The sequence below is a fragment of the Arachis stenosperma genome, chromosome 6 (assembly GCF_014773155.1).
Source record: "Arachis stenosperma cultivar V10309 chromosome 6, arast.V10309.gnm1.PFL2, whole genome shotgun sequence".
In the NCBI taxonomy this organism is placed as follows: Eukaryota; Viridiplantae; Streptophyta; class Magnoliopsida; order Fabales; family Fabaceae; genus Arachis; species Arachis stenosperma.
The window spans coordinates 83,913,680-83,935,230 of NC_080382.1; the positions used below are offsets into that span (position 1 = coordinate 83,913,680).

General features: G+C 40.3%; 1 non-coding gene across 1 annotated transcript; it reads right to left on the reverse strand.

The window, feature by feature from the left end:
* Positions 1–5,111: 5,111 nt before the first annotated feature.
* LOC130937938 (small nucleolar RNA R71) lies at positions 5,112–5,219 on the reverse strand. The gene has a single exon (XR_009069128.1). It is a non-coding gene; the product is annotated as a small nucleolar RNA R71 (small nucleolar RNA).
* Between the last annotated feature and the right edge of the window lie 16,332 nt (positions 5,220–21,551).

Here is a 21,551-nt window from a genome sequence, read left to right on the forward strand (position 1 = left end):
CTGGGCTATTTCTGGCCCAGTTTCAAGCCCAGAAAACACAGATTAAAGGCTGCAAAGTGGAGAAATCAAGGAGGACGACTCATAATTCACTTTTTAGAATTTAGATGTAGTTTTTAGAGAGAGAGGCTCTCTCTTCTCTCTTAGGATTAGGATTTAGGATTCTCTTAGTTTTAGGATTATGATTTCTACTTCTTCATCACAGGTTCAATGTTTATTTAAATTATTAATGCAAAGAGTACTGTTTCATTTAATTTTATTATTTATTTAATTGCCTTTAATTTTATTATCATGTCTCTTTTCTACTCCCTTCTCCCAACAATGAAGATGGTATTCATGTTGATAGAGTAGACTCCCAACTTGTCATGGGGGTTGATTAAAAGGAGACACTTGAGTTTGAAGGCTCAAGTGTTTAGTTAAGTTGGAAGTTGTTGGCTAATTCTCTATTTACTAACGCTAGTCCTTCCTAAGGGAGAGGATTAGGATTTGTGAATAAGAGTTAGCTCAATCACTTGACTTTCCTTTATTTAGTAAGGGTTAATTAAGTGAAAATAACAACCTTTTGATACTACACTTGAGAAAATTCCAATAATGATAGAACTTCCAATTAATCATACTCCCGGTCAAGGCTTTTTAATTTAATTTCGTAAAATCTCTTTTAATTTTCATTGCTTTAATTTACAATCATATGCTTGTGCCCATTACCCAAACTCCAAATTTTTCAGAAAACTCATAACCAATATTAAATCATACTTCCCTGGAATTCCTTGAGAAGACGACCCGAGGTTTGAATACTTCGGTTTATAAATTTTATTGGGTTTGTTACTTGTGACAACCAAAACGTTTGTAAGAAAGGAATTCTTGTCGGTCTAGAAGTTATACTTACAACGGGAATTTATTTGTGAAAATTCTAGATCGCGCGAGAGTTTCGTTCTTCAAGGACCCGTCCACATAGAGATTCCATTCTGTGGGGGTTTTCGGTGTATCTGTAAATTCTACAATGAAGTCGGCCAGGTATTGTGATTTGATGGTTGTCCGAGCTTTGTATTGCAGGTCGAATTCGGACAACTCGACTGCCCATTGTAAGATTCTGCCTGCCAGGTCTGTTTTCTGTAAGATCCCTTTTATGGGCTGGTTGGTCTGGACCCTGAAGGTGTGGGCTTGGAAGTATGGACGAAGTCGTCGAGATGTTAGTATGAGAGCGTAGGCAAACTTCTCTATTTTTTTTTTGGTAGTTCAGCTCAGCTCCCTGTAGCACTTTACTGATGAAGTATACGGGTCGCTGCCCATTGTTATATTCTCAGATTAGGGCTGAGGCTATTGCCCGACTTCCTACTGCGAGGTACAATATGAGTGGTTCTCCTTCTCGTGGCCGAGTTTGGATAGGTGGCTGTCCCAGGAACCTTTTGAAATCTTAGAAGGCCTGCTCGCACTCCATTGTCCATTCAAACTTCTTTCCCTTCCTTAGAGTAACATAGAAGGGAAGAGATCTTATTGCCGATCCAGCTAGAAATCTGGACAAGGCTGCTAATTGATGAGCGGATAATTTGTACGCTTTTTGGCATTATTTTTAGTATGCTTTTAGTATGATTTAGTTAGTTTTTAGTATATTTTTATTAGTTTTTAGTTAAAATTCACTTTTCTAGACTTTACTATGAGTTTGTGTGTTTTTCTGTGATTTCAGGTATTTTCTGGCTGAAATTGAGGGACCTGAGCAAAAATCTGATTCAGAGACTGAAAAGGACTGCAGATGCTGTTGGATTCTGACCTTCCTGCACTCGAAGTGGATTTTCTGGAGCTACAGAAGCCCAATTGGCGCGCTCTCAACGGCGTTGAAATGTAGACATCCTGGGCTTTCCAGCAATATATGATAGTCCATACTTTGCCCAAGATTTGATGGCCCAAACCGGCGTTCAAAGTCACCTTCAGAATTCCCAGCGTTAAATGCCGGAACTGGCACCAAAGTGGGAGTTAAACGCCCAAACTGGCACAAAAGCTAGCGTTTAACTCCAAGAAGAGTCTCTACACGAAAATGCTTCATTGCTCAGCCCAAGCACACACCAAGTGGGCCCGGAAGTGGATTTTTATGTCATTTACTCATCTTTATAATTCTTAAGCTACTAGTTCCCTATAAATAGGACCCTTTTACTATTGTATTTTACATCTTTTGATCATGTTTTTATGATTGAACCCTCATTGGGAGGCTGGCCTCACGGCCATGCCTAGACCTTGTTCTTATGTATTTTCAACGGTGGAGTTTCTACACACCATAGATTAAGGTGTGGAGCTCTGCTGTACCTCGAGTATTAATGCAATTACTATTGTTCTTCTATTCAATTCAGCTTGTTCTTGTTCCAAGATATCACTTGTTCTTCAACTTGATGAATGTGATGATCCGTGACACTCATCATCATTCTCACCTATGAACGTGTGACTGACAACCACCTCCGTTCTACCTTAGATTGGGTGAATATCTCTTGGATTCCTGATACACGACGCATGGTTGATCGCCTGACAACCGAGCACTCGCCTGACAACCGAGCCAGCCATTCCGTGAGATCAGAGTCTTCGTGGTATAGGCTAGAACTGATGGCGGCATTCAAGAGAATCCGGAAGGTCTAAACCTTGTCTGTGGTATTCTGAGTAGGATTCAATGATTGAATGACTGTGACGTGCTTCAAACTCGCGATTGTGGGGCGTTAGTGACAGACGCAAAAGAATCACTGGATTCTATTCCGACATGATCGAGAACTGACAGCTGGATAGCCGTGCCGTGACAGGGTGCGTTGAACATTTCCACTGAGAGGATGGGAGGTAGCCACTGACAACGGTGAAACCCTTGCATAAGCTTGCCATGGAAAGGAGTAAGAAGGATTGGATGAAGACAGTAGGAAAGCAGAGAGACGGAAGGGACAAAGCATCTTCATTTGCTTATCTGAAGTTCTCACCAATGAATTGCATAAGTATCCCTATCTTTATCTTTATGTTTTATTCATCATCTATACCCATTTGAGTCTGCCTGACTAAGATTTACAAGGTGACCATAGCTTGCTTCATACCAACAATCTCCGTGGGATCGACCCTTACTCGCGTAAGGTTTATTACTTGGACGACCCAGTGCACTTGCTGGTTAGTTGTGCAAAGTTGTGTTTATGCCATGGTATTGAGCACCAAGTTTCTGGGGCCATTACTAGGGATTATTTGAGTTGTGAAAAGTAGTGATCACAATTTTGCACACCAAGTTTTTGGCGCCGTTGCCGGGGATTGTTGAGTTTGGACAACTGACGGTTCATCTTATTGCTTAGATTAGGTATTTATCTTCAGAGTTCTTAAGAATGAATTCTAGTGTTTCAAGGTGATGTTCTTATCATCACCAAGGCTGATTGATTCTCATCAATTTAGCTCTTGAATGCAATGTCCTGCTGAAGCTTGGCTACCCATGTCTAATTTCTTTAGACCAAAGCTTTAGACTAACATTGCATGATTCCTGGAATTCTCATTAAGAATTTTGATACCTTTATTTTCTTTTTCCACTTAATTTTCGAAAAAGCATAAAAAAATTACAAAATCATAAAAAATAAAAAAAATTATTTTATGTTTCCTGTTTGAGTCCACTAGTCTCATTTTAAGTTTGGTGTCTTGCATGCATTGTTTATTTGATCTTGGTTCTATTTTCAAGTCAATAATACAGAGAACTGAAGATTCAGTACATGCAGCAGAGGAATTATACAGAAAAAGCTGGGCGTTTAAAACGCCCAGTAAAGAAGGAAATCTGGCGTTTAAACGCCAGCCAGGGTGCCTGGCTGGGCGTTTAACGCCCAAAAGGGTAGTGCATTGGGCGTTAAACGCCAGAATGTGCACCATTCTGGGCGTTTAACGGCAGGATGGCACAAGAAGGAAGATTTTGTTTTCAAATCAATTTTTTTTCCAAGTTTTCAAAGTTTTTCAAAATCAAATCTTTTTCAAATCAAATCTTTTCAATCAAATCTTTTTCAAAATCAATTTCTTTCCATTTTTCAAAAATACTTGCTATCAATTAATGATTTGATTCAACAATTCAGTTATGTTGCCTTTTCTGTTGAGAGAGGTTTAATGTTTGAATCATATCTTTTCTTGTTAGGCAAGTCATTAATTTTTAAAATCAAATCTTTTTTAAAAATTGTTTTCAAATCATATCTTTTCAATCATATCTTTTTAAAACCATAACTTTTCAATCATATCTTTTTAATCACATCTTTTTCAAAATAGTTTTCAATCATATCTTTTTAAATTCTAATTTCAAAATCTTTTTCAAAAATTACTTGATTTTTTGGTTTTCGAAAATCAATTAAAGTTTTTCAAAATGTTTTTATTTAAATCTTTTTAATTTAATTTTCGAAATTTCTTCCCCTCTTCTCACATCCTTCTATTTATGGAGTACCACTCCTCCTCAATGCACAATTCGAACTCTATCTCACTAAGTTCGAATTCTTCTCCCTCTTCCTTCTATTTTTCTTTTCCTCTGACACCTCAAGGAATCTCTATACTGTGACATAGAGGATTCCAAATTTTCTTGTTCTCTTCTCTTTCATATGAGCAGGAGCAAAGACAAAAGCATTCTTGTTGAGGCTGACCCTGAACCTGAAAGGACCTTGAAGCGAAAGCTAAAAGAAGCTAAGGTACAACTCTCTGTAGAGGACCTAACAGAAGTCTTCAAAGAAGAAGAACCCATGGCAGCCGAAAATAACAACAATGCCAACAATGCAAGGAAGGTGCTGGGTGACTTTACTGCACCTACTCCCGACTTCTATGGGAGAAGCATCTCTATCCCTGCCATTGGAGCAAACAACTTTGAGCTTAAGCCTCAATTATTTTCTCTAATGCAACAGAATTGCAAGTTCCATGGACTTCCATTGGAAGATCCTCATCAGTTCTTAGCTGAATTCTTGCAAATCTGTGACACCGTCAAGACTAATGGGGTTGACCCTGAGGTCTACAGACTTATGCTATTCCCTTTTGCTGTAAGAGACAGAGCTAGAACATGGTTGGACTCACAACCTAAAGAAAACCTGAACTCTTGGGAAAAGCTAGTCAATGCCTTCTTGGCAAAGTTCTTTCCACCTCAAAAATTGAGTAAGCTTAGAGTGGAAGTCCAAACCTTCAGACAGAAGGAAGGAGAATCCCTCTATGAAGCTTGGGAAAGATACAAACAATTGATCAGAAAATGTCCTTCTGACATGCTTTCTGAATGGAGCATCATAGGTATTTTCTATGATGGTCTATCTGAACTGTCCAAGATATCTTTGGATAGCTCTGTTGGAGGATCTCTTCATCTGAAGAAGACGCCTACAGAAGCTCAGGAACTAATTGAAATGGTTGCAAATAACCAATTCATGTACACTTCTGAAAGGAATCCTATGAACAGTGGGACAAATCAGAAGAAAGGAGTTATTGAGATTGATACTCTGAATGCTATATTGGCTCAGAACAAAATATTGACTCAGCAAGTCAATTTGATTTCTCAAAGTCTGTCTGGAATGCAAAATGCACCAGTCAGTACTAAGGATGCTTCATCTGAAGAAGAAGCTTATGATCCTGAGAACCCTTCAATGGAAGAGGTGAATTACCTAGGAGAACCCTATGGAAACACCTATAATTCTTCATGGAGAAATCACCCAAATTTCTCATGGAAGGATCAACAGAGACCTCAACAAGGTTTCAACAACAATAATGGTGGAAGAAACAGGTTTAGCAATGGCAAGCCTTTTCCATCATCTTCTCAGCAACAGATAGAGAGTTCTAAGCAGAGCCACTCTGACTTAGCAAACATGGTCTCTGATCTGATCAAAACCACTCAAAGTTTCATGACTGAAACAAGGTCCTCCATTAGAAACTTGGAGGCACAAGTGGGATAGCTGAGCAAGAAAGTTACTGAACTCCCTCCTAGTACTCTTCCAAGCAATACAGAAGAAAATCCAAAAGGAGAGTGCAAGGCCATCAACATGGCCGAATTTGGAGAGGAGGAAGAGGCAGTGAACGCCACTGAGGAAGACCTCAATGGACGTCCACTGGCCTCCAATGAGTTCCCCAATGAGGAACCATGGGAATCTGAGGCTCAAAATGAGACCATAGAGATTCTATTGGACTTACTTCTGCCATTCATGAGCTCTGATGAGTATTCTTCCTCTGAAGAGGATGAGTATGTCACTGAAGAGCAAGTTGCTAAATACCTTGGAGCAATCATGAAGCTAAATGACAGGTTATTTGGTAATGAGACTTGGGAGAATGAACCTCCTTTGCTCACCAAAGAACTGGATGACTTGTCTAGGCAGAAATTACCTCAAAAGAGACAAGATCCTGGGAAGTTTTCAATACCTTGTACCATAGGCACCATGACCTTCAAGAAGGCTCTGTGTGACTTAGGGTCAAGTGTAAACCTCATGCCTCTCTCTGTAGTGGAGAAGCTAGGGATCTTTGAGGTACAAGCTGCAAGAATCTCACTAGAGATGGCAGACAATTCAAAGAAACAAGCTTATGGACTTGTAGAGGATGTTCTGGTAAAGGTTAAAGACCATTACATCCCTGCTGATTTCATAGTCTTAGAGACTGAGAGGAGCATGGATGAATCTATCATCCTTGGCAGACCCTTCCTAGCCACAGCAAAGGCTGTGATTGATGTGGACAGAGGTGAATTGATCATTCAAGTGAATGAAGAATCCTTCGTGTTTAAGGCTCAAGGATACCCCTCTGTCACCATAGAGAGGAAGCATGAAGAACTTCCCTCAAAATAGAGCCAAACAGAGCCCCCACAGTCAAACTCTAAGTTTGGTGTTGGGAGGCCACAACTAACTTCTAAGTTTGATGTTGAACCCCCACATTCAAACTCTAAGTTTGGTGTTGGGAGGTTTCAACAATGCTCTGAGTATCTGTGAGGCTCCATGAGAGCCCTCTGTCAAGCTACTGACATTAAAGAAGCGCTTGTTGGGAGGCAACCCAATGTTATATTTTATCTATTTTCTTTTGCTATTTTATGTTTCTGTAGGTTGATGATCATGAGAAGTCACAAAATCAATTGAAAAAGCAAAAACAGAATGAAAAACAGGAAGAAAAACAGCACACCCTGGAGGAAGAACCTACTGGCGTTTAAACGCTAGTAAGGCTAGCAGATGGGCGTTTAACGCCCAGTCTGGCACCATTCTGGGCGTTTAACGCCAGAAAGGGGCACCAGACTGGCGTTAAACGCCAGAAAAGGGCAAGCACTTGGCGTTAAACACCAGAAATGGGCACCAGCCCGTCGTTTAACGCCAGAATTGGCTCAGAATGCATTTCTGCATGCCATTTGGTGCAGGGATGACTTTTCCTTGACACCTCAGGATTTGTGGACCCCACAGGATCCCCACCAACCCCCACCACCCTCTTTCTTCTTCACCCATTCACCAATCACCTCAATACCTCTTCCCCAAAAACCCTTCACCTATCAAATCCCACTATTCTCTTCACCACTCACATCCATCCTTCATAAAACCCCACCCACCTCACCATTCAAATTCAAACCACTTTCCCTCCCAAACCCACCCATAATGGCCGAACCCTACCCCTCCCCTCACCCCTATATAACCCATCCTAACTCCTTTATTTTCACACACCCTAAACACTACTTCTTCCCCCTTTGGCCGAAACATAAGCTTCCTCCATCTCCTGCATTTTCTTCTTCTTCTACTCTCTTCTTTCTTCTTTTGCTCGAGGACGAGCAAATCTTTTAAGTTTGGTGTGGTAAAAGCATTGTTTTTTGTTTTTCCATAACCATTTATGGCATCCAAGGCCGGAGAAACCTCTAGAAAGAGGAAAGGAAAGGCAAAAGCTTCCACCTCCGAGTCATAGGAGATGGAGAGATTCATCTCAAGGGTGCATCAAGACCACTTCTATGAAGTTGTGGCCTTGAAGAAGGTGATCCCCGAGGTCCCTTTCAAACTCAAAAAGAGTGAATATCCGGAGATCCGACATGAGATTCAAAGAAGAGGTTGGGAAGTTCTTACCAACCCCATTCAACAAGTCGGAATCTTGATGGTTCAAGAGTTCTATGCCAATGCATGGATCACCAAGAACCATGATCAAAGTATGAACCCGGACCCAAAGAATTGGCTTACAATGGTTCGGGGGAAATACTTAGATTTTAGTCTGGAAAATGTGAGGTTGGCATTCAACTTGCCCATGATGCAAGGAGATGGACATCCTTACACAAGAAGGGTCAATTTTGATCAAAGGTTGGACCAAGTCCTCACAGTCATTTATGAAGAGGGCGCCCAATGGAAGAGAGATTCAAGAGGGAAGCCGGTTCAATTGAGAAGGCATGACCTCGAGCCCATGGCTAGGGGATGGTTGGAGTTTATCAAACGCTCAATCATTCCCACTAGCAACCGGTCCGAAGTTACTCTAGACCGGGCCATCATGATCCATAGCATCATGATTGGAGAAGAAGTAGAAGTTCATGAGGTTATAGCCCAAGAACTCTATAAGGTGGCGGACAAGTCCTCTACCTTGGCAAGGCTAGCCTTTCCTCATCTCATTTGTCACCTCTGTTATTCAGTAGGAGTTGACATTGAAGGAGACATCCTCATTGATGAGGACAAGCCCATCACTAAGAAAAGGATGGAGCAAACAAGAGACCCCACTCATCATGAAATCCCTGAGATGCCTCAAGGGATGCACTTTCCTCCACAAAACTATTGGGAGCAACTAAATACCTCCCTAGGAGAATTGAGTTCCAACATGGGACAACTAAGGGTGGAGCACCAAGAACATTCCATCCTCCTCCATGAAATTAGAGAAGATCAAAGAATCATGAGAGAGGAGCAACAAAGGCAAGGAAGAGACATTGAGGAGCTCAAGCACTCCATAAAACCTTCAAGAGGAAGAACAAGCCGCCATCACTAAGGTGGACCCGTTCTTTAATCTCCTTGTTCTTTATTTTTCTGTTTTTCGAATTTCTATGCTTATGTTTATCTATGTTTGTGTCTTATGATCATTAGTGTCTATGCCTTAAAGTTATGAATGTCCTATGAATCCATCACCTTTCTTAAAATGAAAAATGTTCTTTATTGAAAAAGAGAAGAATTGCATGAATTTTAGATTTTATAACAGATTAATTAGTTTGATGTGGTGGCAATGCTTTTGTTCTCTGAATGTATGCTTGAACAGTGCATATGTCTTTTGAATTTGTGGTTCATGAATGTTAAAGTTGTTGGCTCTTGAAAGAATGATGAAAAAGGAGACATGTTACTGAGGATCTGAAAAATCATAAAAATGATTCTTGAAGCAAGAAAAAGCAGTGAATACAAAAAAAAAAAGAAAAGAAAAGAAACGAAAAAAAAAGAAGGGAGAAAAAGAAAAAGAAAGAAATAAAGTTGTGATCCAAGGCAAAAAGAGTGTGCTTAAGAACCCTGGACACCTCTAATTGGGGACTCTAGCAAAGCTGAGTCACAATCTGAAAAGGTTCACCCAATTATGTGTCTGTGGCATGTATGTATCCGGTGGTAATACTAGAGGACAGAGTGCTTTGGGCCACGGCCAAGACTCATAAAGTAGCTGTGTTCAAGAATCATCATACTTAACTAGGAGAATCAATAGCACTATCTGGATTCTGAGTTCCTAAAGAAGCCAATCATTCTGAATTTCAAAGGATAAAGTGAGATGCCAAAACTGTTCAGAGGCAAAAAGCTAAAGCCCCGCTCATCTAATTAATACTGATCTTCATAGATGTTTTTGGAGTTCATTGCATATTCTCTTCTTTTTATCTTATTTGATTTTCAGTTGCTTGGGGACAAGCAACAATTTAAGTTTGGTGTTGTGATGAGCGGATAATTTGTACGCTTTTTGGCATTGTTTTTAGTATGCTTTTAGTATGATTTAGTTAGTTTTTAGTATATTTTTATTAGTTTTTAGTTAAAATTCACTTTTCTGGACTTTACTATGAGTTTGTGTGTTTTTCTGTGATTTCAGGTATTTTCTGGCTGAAATTGAGGGACCTGAGCAAAAATCTGATTCAGAGACTGAAAAGGACTGCAGATGCTGTTAGATTCTGACCTCCCTGCACTCGAAGTAGATTTTCTGGAGCTACAGAAGCCCAATTGGCGCGCTCTCAACGGCGTTGGAAAGTAGACATCCTGGGCTTTCCAGCAATATATGATAGTCCGTACTTTGCCCAAGATTTGATGGCCCAAACCGGAGTTCAAAGTCACCTTCAGAATTCCCAGCGTTAAACGCCAGAACTGGCACCAAAGTGGGAGTTAAACGCCCAAACTGGCACAAAAGCTGGCGTTTAACTCCAAGAAGAGTCTCTACACGAAAATGCTTCATTGCTCAGCCCAAGCACACACCAAGTGGGCCCAGAAGTGGATTTTTATGTCATTTACTCATCTTTGTAATTCTTAAGCTACTAGTTCCCTATAAATAGGACCCTTTTACTATTGTATTTTACATCTTTTGATCATGTTTTTAAGATTGAACCCTCATTGGGAGGCTGGCCTCACGGCCATGCCTAGACCTTGTTCTTATATATTTTCAACGGTGGAGTTTCTACACACCATAGATTAAGGTGTGGAGCTCTGCTGTACCTCGAGTATTAATGCAATTACTATTGTTCTTCTATTCAATTCAGCTTGTTCTTGTTCCAAGATATCACTTGTTCTTCAACTTGATGAATGTGATGATCCGTGACACTCATCATCATTCTCACCTATGAACGTGTGACTGACAACCACCTCCGTTCTACCTTAGATTGGGTGAATATCTCTTGAATTCCTGATACACGACGCATGGTTGATCGCCTGACAACCGAGCGCTCGCCTGACAACCGAGCCAGCCATTCCGTGAGATCAGAGTCTTCGTGGTATAGGCTAGAACTGATGGCGGCATTCAAGAGAATCCGGAAGGTCTAAACCTTGTCTGTGGTATTCTGAGTAGGATTCAATGATTGAATGACTGTGACGTGCTTCAAACTCGCGATTGTGGGGCGTTAGTGACAGACGCAAAAGAATCGCTGGATTCTATTCCGACATGATCGAGAACCGACAGCTGGATAGCCGTGCCGTGACAGGGTGCGTTGAACATTTCCACTGAGAGGATGGGAGGTAGCCACTGACAACGGTGAAACCCTTGCATAAGCTTGCCATGGAAAGGAGTAAGAAGGATTGGATGAAGACAGTAGGAAAGCAGAGAGACGGAAGGGACAAAGCATCTCCATTCGCTTATCTGAAGTTCTCACCAATGAATTGCATAAGTATCCCTATCTTTATCTTTATGTTTTATTCATCATCTATACCCATTTGAGTCTGCCTGACTAAGATTTACAAGGTGACCATAGCTTGCTTCATACCAACAATCTCCGTGGGATCGACCCTTACTCGCGTAAGGTTTATTACTTGGACGACCCAGTGCACTTGCTGGTTAGTTGTGCAAAGTTGTGTTTATGCCATGGTATTGAGCACCAAGTTTCTGGGGCCATTACTAGGGATTATTTTAGTTGTGAAAAGTAGTGATCACAATTTCGCACACCACTAACCTCCCATTGAGTTGTTGTACCTCTTCGACACAAGTTGGGCTCTTCATGTCGAGTATGGCCCGATATTTGTCCGGGTTTGCTTCGATTCCTCTCTGTGTGAGCATAAAACCCAAGAATTTTCCGGCTTCTACGGCGAAGGTGCATTTTACAGGATTGAGTCGCATGCCATGCCGTCTTATAGTGTCGAACACCTGGGTTAGGTTGGACAATATTGTCTCTTCATTTTGTGTCTTTATTAGCATGTCGTCTACGTAGACTTCCACGATTTTTCCGATGTAATCTGAAAAGACCTTATTCATTAATCTCTGATAAGTAACTCCCGTATTTTTAAGACCGAAAGGCATGACGATGTAGCAGTAATTTGCTTTTGGGGTTAAGAAGGAAGTTTTTTCTTGGTCGGGTGGATACATTGGGATTTGATTGTATCCCGAATATGCGTTCATGAACGAGAGGTATTTATATCCGGAGGAGGCATCGACCAGTGCGTCGATACTTGGGAGTGGATAAGGATCCTTTGGGCAGGCTTTGTTGAGATCAGTGTAGTTGGTGCACATTCGCCACTTCCCGTTTGATTTTTTCACCAAGACGACGTTAGCTAGCCATAGTGGGTATTTGACTTCTCTTATGAATCCTGCCTCTGATAGAGCATGTACCTGCTCATCCACAGCATGAGAGCGTTCTGGTCTGAGCTTTTTGCGCCTCTGTTGCACTGGCTGAGATCCTGGGTAGACTGCTAGTTTATGGCACATTAACTTGGAGTCTATGCTTGGCATGTCTGCGGCCTTCAACGCAAAGAGGTCGACGTTATCTTGTAAGAACTGTATGAGAAATTCTTTTATGTCTCCTTGTAGGATTGTACCGATACTGGTCGTTTGGTCCGGGGTATCCCCAATCTGGACTTTCTCTATTCTGCCTTCAGGTTGTGGGCAGAGTTCTTTCTGCCTCTGAACTCCACCAAGTTCGATTGTGTGGAATTCTTCTCCTCTACTTCAGAGGTCTAGACTTTCGTTGTAACAGTGGCGTGCCATCATCTGATCTGCTTTTACTGTAGCTATCCCTTCTGGAGTTAGGAATTTCATGCATAGATATGAAGTTGACACTATTGCACCGAGCTGATTTAATGTTGTCCGGCCTATATAGGCATTATAGGCTGAACCTACGTCGACCACGATGTAATTTATCTTGAGTGTTCTTGATTGGTTTCCTTTTCCAAAGGTTATGTGCAATGAGATGTATCTAAGTGGTTGAACCGGGGTGTCTCCTAGTCCGAACAGGCTGTTCGGATATGCTCTGAGTTCTTTTTCTTCCAAATCGAGCTTTTCGAAGGCAGTTTTGAACAAGATATCGGCGGAGCTCCCTTGGTCTATCAGTGTGCGGTGGAGGGTTGCATTCGCCAGTATAACAATGATGACCATGGGATCGTCGTGTCCTGAGATTATACCGGATGCATCTTCTTTAGTGAAGGTAATCGTGGGGATGTCGGGCACTTCTGATGACAAGTCATCTTAGCCTAGTTTCACTAGTCTTTTTCTTTTATTTTCAATTGAATTATGCACTTTCTTGAGCCATAAGCAAGCCAATTGGGTAGATTTTCATGTTTCCTTTGATTTAATCAACCATAGATGAATTAATGCAATTTCATGAGGTTTTATGCCATTATTATCATATATTATGAAAGAATGAATATCTCATGATTTTGAGCATAGCTTTGATGTGTTTGGTTGATTAATGATAGGTGAAGAAAGCCTGGAGAAAGGTTGAAGCAAGAAGGAATGGCTAGGAGGAAGAGAGAACAAAAAGTTTGAGCAAAAGTTTGCCTCAAACTTTAGCTCAAACTTTTGGAATAAGTGAAAACGAACCAGGGAGCAAAAAGCTTGACCAAAAATTTGCCTCAAACTTTTGCGTAAACTTTTGGGAGAAAAGCTTGAGCCAACATTTGCCTCAAACTTTTTGGCAAACGTTGGCATCACAAATCAACACCCTGGAGAGCAAAAGTTTGCGCCAACGTTTGCCTCAAACTTTTTGGCAAACGTTGGCGCCATGAACAACCCACCCTGGAGAGCAAAAGTTTGCGCCAACGTTTGCCTCAAACTTTTTGGCAAATGTTGGCGCCATGAGTGTGCAAGGAGGAGCCAACGTTTGAGCAAAAGTTTGACCCCAAACTTTGGCCCAAACATTGGTAGCAGCAAGGATGGGTGACTGATATGAAAAGTTTGAGTAAATGTTTGCCTCAAACTGTTACTCAAACTTTTACTCAAGCTTTCATGATTCCAAACCCGGTTCACTTTGGTTCTCTCCCCAACTCCAAGAGCAATCAACCAAGGCCTCTATCAACCCAATTCCATCACGAGCAAAGGCCCAATTCAAGGCTTGAAGACCAATTGAAGAAAGTGTATAAATAGCATAGGATTTAAGTTATAGAAGAGCTTTCCTTTTAGTTTTCATAGAGAGTTTTCGAAGAGCTTTTGGTGTTGATTGAATTTTAATTTCTGAGTCTCGGGGAAGGAGAAGTGAATTCCCTTCCTCTTAGTTTTCTTGCTTTCAATTTCAATTACAATTATCTTAAATCTTGGGTTAGAGAATTGAAGGAATTCTGTTTCAATCTCATCCTAAGATCTCTCTGTTTCATTTTACTGCATAATTGAATTTCCGTTTCTGTTAATTGCTTCCTCTTCTACTTTCTTTGCAATTTACAATTCCTCATTTCCTTTGCAATTGTTTTTGTTGGATCTAGGAAGGCATTGAGATCTAGACTTGGTTATCTAGTCTCTTGGGTCCTGAGATCTGAATTCCAATTTTACATTCCCTGTTTAATGCTTTTCAATCTCATTTACATTTCTGTTTTAAGATCCAATTCAACCCAAGTCATCTTCTATTTCTCTGTTTGTTGCAATTTACTTTTCCTTGTCTAAATTCTGCAAATCCAATTCCCAGTTCCCTTTATAATTCAATCCATTTACATTTCTTGCAATTTAAGATTCTGCAATTTACATTTCTTGCGTTCTAAGTTTCTGCCATTTAATTTCTTGCACTTTAAGATTCAGCACTTTAAATTTCAGTTCTCTTTAATTTCATGCAATTTACCCATTCCCGTTACTTTCCATGCAATTTAAATTCTGCAAATCACAAATCACTCAACCAAATCTTGATTCGCTTGACTAAATCAACCACTAAACTAAAATTGCTCAATCCTTCAATCCCTGTGGGATCGACCTCACTCCCGTTAGTTATTATTACTTGATGCGACCCGGTGCACTTGCCGGTGAGTTTTGTGTCGGATCGTTTTCCGCACATCAAGTTTTTGGCGCCGTTGCCGGGGATTGAAATAGATTGACAATGATTAAGTGAGGTGGTAATTTAGATCAAGCACTTTTTCTTTTCTGTTTCTTTTATTTCTAACTTGCACACTAACTGTTTGAGACTTTGTCTCTACTAACTCTCACTGCACTCAAGCTACAGAGTGTTCTGTGTATCTATGCTGTTTTGGTTGTATGGCATAAACCAGGAGAAAGTTCTCTACCTCTGGAATTTCTGAAGAAGAGCACCAAGAAATGGAGGAAACTGGAAGGAAGTTCACAGTAAGAGGAGAAAAGCTAAGGCACTATGATTTTCAGCCTCCATGATCAAAGAACAAGATGTCAAGCTAGTGACAATAAAGAAGCGCTTGTTGGGAGGCAACCCAACCTGAGGTAGTTTTCTTTCCGTAGCTATTTCAATAAAGAAGCTAAGTAGTTTTATCTATATTGCAAGAAGCTAAGTTTGGTGTTGCACACCAACACAATATAAGGGAGAATGAAGGATTCTAAGTTTGGTGTTCCACCAAAATCTCATCATAAAACATATTCTCACTCCTTGCATAATGCTAGCTTCAAGCATTTAGATAAACTAGTTAACTATTTTGCTATTTCCTAGTTTTCAATTTTGTTACTTTTAACAAAGAAAAAGAGTTCACATATGGTTAATTTGATGCATGAGAACCACTGGCAAGGTACTAAGTTTGGTGTTCCCACACCAAAGTAAGTTCAAAAGCCCACACATAATTAATGCATGCTAACCAATTTTTTATCAAGTGCTTGGGGAACAAGCAACTTTCAAAGTTTATTGTAGGCAGTCACTTGAATCTAAGGAAGGATTAAGCACCATCAACCAAAGAGACAAAGAGGGATGCAAAGATCAACAATGGTACTGAGAAAGAGTAAAGCAAGTAAACTCCAACAGGTTGTATTGTTAAGTGATTGTCTTATATTCAAAACTGTTATGATTGAAAGTGATATCGTACCCCTGTTTAGTATAATTTCCTTGTAGTCAATAACTAAGATGTTTGGTATATCATAGCACCATATACTTAAAAGTTTGCCTGCACCCATGGTTTGAAAAAAAAAATACGAATAGAAAACATTTCTTTGAAGAGAAAGACTGAAGAATAAAAAATTAGTCGTGAAGTAAGCAAAAGATTAAGGGAAGTGGTGGTTCTGGTTGTAAGAATGTGTATTGAGGTTGCATGTTTGTAAAAACCTGCATGGGAGCTCATAGGCAGGAAATAGACTTCAAAGAAGTATTGTGGAGATTCTCAGACATCTTTTGATCCAAGAAGCAAAAAAAAAAAAAAGAAAAAAAAAACATAATTTTGAATAAAATAAAAAGGGAAAGAATGAGAAAGCTGAAGGCTCTGAGTACCAATGGCAATTTATTTGCTAAGTGCTTGTGGTGTTTATGTATCGAGCCAAATGCTTGAAAACAAAACACTTAGAAGTCAAGGCTAGGCTCAAGTGCAAAAGCACTCCCTTATGGCCCAAGGCTCTGAGCATCAATTACTAGGCAGGAAAGAAGAAAACTCAAAGAGTTAGTATCCTAGTAAATGCTTGTGGTCGAGATGTGTCAAGGAGAGAGGCTTGAGCAAGTAAATCCTTTGGGGTGCTTTAACACCTAATACCTTAAAACCAACTGGTTTAGGAGTATTGATTGAAAGCTTCTCTAAAAAGCCGCTTTGAGACATGACACTTAGAGTCGAGGCCAAAACACAGAAATCATAAGCTGCTTCAAGGTGATTATCTATAAAGAGATCTCCACAATATCATTTGGGTGAAATTCCTAAGACCTAAGACTTCCAAGATGTAGGGACTAATAAACACTGAAGCCCTTGCATAAACATATGATTCAGAGTTCACTCCACTGTCAATTAATCACTTCACTCACAGAGCATTACATGTCATTCTGTCATTCTTCACTATATTCTATTCTGACAGTACTCTTGAGCATAAATCTTTTCTTGCTTGGGGACAAGCAAGTTTTAAGTTTGGTGTTGTGATGACAAGTCATCTTAGCCTAGTTTCACTAGTCTTTTTCTTTTATTTTCAATTGAATTATGCACTTTCTTTAGCCATAAGCAAGCCAATTGGGTAGATTTTCATGTTTCCTTTGATTTAATCAACCATAGATGAATTAATGCAATTTCATGAGGTTTTATGCCATTATTATCATATATTATGAAAGAATGAATATCTCATGATTTTGAGCATAGCTTTGATGTGTTTGGTTGATTAATGATAGGTGAAGAAAGCTTGGAGAAAGGTTGAAGCAAGAAGGAATGGCTAGGAGGAAGAGAGAACAAAAAGTTTGAGCAAAAGTTTGCCTCAAACTTTAGCTCAACCTTTTGGAATAAGTGAAAATGAACCAGGGAGCAAAAAGCTTGACCAAAAGTTTGCCTCAAACTTTTGCGTAAACTTTTGGGAGAAAAGCTTGAGCCAACGTTTGCCTCAAACTTTTTGGCAAACGTTGGCATCTCAAATCAACACCCTGGAGAGCAAAAGTTTGCGCCAACGTTTGCCTCAAACTTTTTGGCAAACGTTGGCGCCATGAACAACACACCCTGGAGAGCAAAAGTTTGCGCCAACGTTTGCCTCAAACTTTTTGGCAAACGTTGGTGCCATGAGTGTGCAAGGGGGAGCCAACGTTTGAGCAAAAGTTTGACCCCAAACTTTGGCCTAAACGTTGGTAGCAGCAAGGATGGGTGACTGATATGAAAAGTTTGAGTAAAAGTTTGCCTCAAACTTTTACTCAAACTTTTACTCAAGCTTTCATGATTCCAAACCCGGTTCACTTTGGTTCTCTCCCCAACTCCAAGAGCAATCAACCAAGGCCTCTATCAACCCAATTCCATCACAAGCAAAGGCCCAATTCAAGTCTTGAAGACCAATTGAAGAAAGTGTATAAATAACATAGGATTTAAGTTTTAGAAGAGCTTTCCTTTTAGTTTTCATAGAGAGTTTTCGGAGAGCTTTTGGTGCTGAGTGAATTTTAATTTCTGAGTCTCGGGGAAGGAGAAGTGAATTCCCTTCCTCTTAGTTTTCTTGCTTTCAATTTCAATTACAATTATCTTGGATCTTGGGTTAGAGAATTGAAGGAATTCTGTTTCAATCTCATCCTAAGATCTCTCTGTTTCATTTTACTGCATAATTGAATTTCCGTTTCTGTTAATTGCTTCCTCTTCTACTTTCTTTGCAATTTACAATTCCACATTTCCTTTGCAATTGTTTTTGTTGGATCTAGGAAGGCATTGAGATCTAGACTTGGTTATCTATTCTCTTGGGTCCTGAGATCTGAATTCCAATTTTACATTCCCTGTTTAATGCTTTTCAATCTCATTTACATTTCTATTTTAAGATCCAATTCAACCCAAGTCATCTTCTATTTCTCTGTTTGTTGCAATTTACTTTTCCTTGTCTAAATTCTGCAAATCCAATTCCCAGTTCCCTTTATAATTCAAGCCATTTACATTTCTTGCAATTTAAGATTCTGCAATTTACATTTCTTGCGTTCTAAGTTTCTGCCATTTAATTTCTTGCACTTTAAGATTCAGCACTTTAAATTTCAGTTCTCTTTAATTTCATGCAATTTACCCTTTCCCTTTACTTTCCATGCAATTTAAATTCTGCAAATCACAAATCACTCAACCAAATCTTGATTCGCTTGACTAAATCAACCACTAAACTAAAATTGCTCAATCCTTCAATCCCTGTGGGATCGACCTCACTCCCGTGAGTTATTATTACTTGATGCGACCCGGTGCATTTGCCGGTGAGTTTTGTGTCGGATCGTTTCCCGCACATCAACTTCCTCCTTCCCCTCGACATGATATACCTCTTTAAGATGTCTCTTGCGATATGATTTGGAGAATCCTCCTCCCACAAATCCGCCGTGTATCATGTGGACGTGTCTTTCTGGTGTACGAGGTGACCTCTCGGTTCATCCGACATCTTCTTCCCTTCTTCTTTTTCTTTGCTCGTCATCCCGGGTGGCCAGATACCGATCTAGCTTCCCCTCTCTTACTAGTTTTTCTATGACATTTTGAAGTCAAAACATTCACTGGTGGAATGCCTGTGGATTTGATGATATTCACAATATTCAGCCCGATTTCCTTCTCCTTTTTTGCCTTTGAGTGGTCGAGCTGGGGGTATTTTTTCAATGTTGTATACCTCTCTGTAGACATCCACGAGAGACACCCGAAGGGGGGTGTAATTGTGATATTTTTTATTTTTTCTCCATGTCAATCTTCCTTCTTTTTGGATTCTTTATCCTTATCCCGGGAGGTGAATCCGAATTTCGATGTCTCTCAAAGTCGAGAGTTTTCCTCCATGTTGATGTATTTTTCTGCTCGTTCTTGTACTTCGTTCAGAGATATGGGGTGTTTTTTTGATATAGATTGGCTAAAAGGTCCCTCTCGCAAGCCATTAATGAGGCCCATAATGGCAGCCTCTATTGGTAGGTTCTGTATGTCTAGGCACGTTTTATTGAATCTTTTCATATAGTTGCGAAGAGTTTCCCGTTCTCCTTTCCTGATTCCTAATAGACTTGGAGCGTGCTTAGCCTTGTCTTTTTAGATGGAAAATTTGGCCAAAAACTTTTTGGCCAAGTCGTCGAAACTCAAGATAGACCTAGAAGGTAGATTGTCGAACCATCTAATTGCCGTCTTTGTTAAAGTAGTCGGGAAGGCTTTGCAACGAATTGCATCTGAGGCATCGGTGAGGTACATTCTACTTCTAAAATTACTGAGATGGTGGCCGGGATCTGTAGTGCCGTCGTATAAAGTCATATCTGGGAGTTTAAAGTGTTTTGGAATTTTGGTCTTCATGATCTCCTTTGAGAATGGATCTTGTTCCTTGGGGGAGCTGTCCTCGTAAGGGGATCGGTTGGCTTTGGTCTTGAGATCGGCTTCGAGTTTTAAGAATTTATCCTCTAATTCCTGCCGTTGCCTTATTTCCTTCTGTAGGTCTTTCTCAGCCTCTCGTTGTCGTAGGGCTTCTTCTTCTAGTTATTTTAAACGGTCTTGAAGCACCTCCACGGCTCCTGCGTTTGACGAATTCTTTTTGTTGTTAAGTTGAGAAGTATCCTTTGGGGTAGTGTCTGCATTTTTGTGTGGCATTCTATCCTCTAGATCTGAATTGTGATCGTTGTCATGGTCGTCCGCCATAATGACGGGATGACTTCCAGGTTCCCTGACAACAGCGCCGATGTTCTGAGGGTTACCTGAAACTGTAGGTCGATCTTGGACGAGATCTTCTGTATCGTTCGGAGCTATCGTGTCCGACTTGTTGAACGGAGTGATGGTGCTGATCCTTCGTCACCAGAGGGTGGTGGTAACTACAAGGGACTCCGATGCTTAAGTTAGCAAGGGTATTAAGCAGGTTTTTTTGTAGGATCAGAGTATGAGTTATACCTGGGTGCTCCAGCATATTTATAATAGCGTGGAATGACCTTCTTAGATAAGATAAGTTAGTTATCTTATCTTATCTTTATCTTTTAAGTGAGGTCATCTTATCTTCAAGGGAACCGCCCTTCTCCCTGTGGGCTTGGACTGCCTTGGGCTTAGGTGCACGGTCCTCCGTTAGGTTCCTTCTTTTTGGGCTTTCCTAGTGACTTGGTGATGAGTGGATAATTTATACGCTTTTTGGCATTGGTTTTAGATAGTTTTTAGTATGATCTAGTTACTTTTAGGGATGTTTTCATTAGTTTTTATGCTAAATTCACATTTCTGGACTTTACTATGAGTTTGTGTGTTTTTCTGTGATTTTAGGTATTTTCTGGCTAAAATTGAGGGACCTGAGCAAAACTCTTATAGGAGGCTCACAAATGACTGCTGATGCTGTTGGAATCTGACCTCCCTGCACTCGAAATAAATTTTCTGGAGCTACAAAACTCCAAATGGTGCGCTTTTAACGGCGTTGGAAAGTAGACATCCAGAGCTTTCCAGCAATATATAATTGTCTATACTTTATTCGTGATTAGACGACGTAAACTGGCGCTCAACGCCAGTTTCATGCTGCATTCTGGAGTCAAACGCCAGAAACACGTCACGAACCAGAGTTGAACGCCCAAAACACGTTACAACTTGGCGTTCAACTCCAAGAGAAGCCTCAGCTCGTGGATGGATCATGCTCAGCCCAAGCACACACCAAGTGGGCCCTGGAAAATGATTTATGCATCAATCACTTACTTCTGTAAACCCTAGTAACTAGTTTAGTATAAATAGAACTTTTTACTATTGTATTTAGAATCTCTGGTCTCAGTTTTATTTTATTATTCATCTTAGGAGACTATTGATCACGTTTTGGGGGCTGGTCATTCGGCCATGCCTGGACCTATCACTTATGTTTTTTCAATGATGGAGTTTCTACACACCATAGATTAAGGGTGTGGAGCTCTGCTGTACCTCAAGTTTCAATGCAATTACTACTATTTTCTATTCAATTCGATTTATTCCTGTTCTAAGATATTCGTTGCACTTTAACTTGATGAATGTGATGATCCGTGACACTCATCATCATTCTCACCGACAAACGCGCGTGACTGACAACCACTTCCGTTCTAACCTGAATGTTGGGCGTTAGTGACAGACGCAAAAGAATCACGGGATTCTATTCCAACCTGATTGAGAACCGACAGATGATTAGCCGTGTTTTGACAAAGCATTTGCACCATTTTCACTGAGAGGATGGGATGTAGCCATTGACAACGG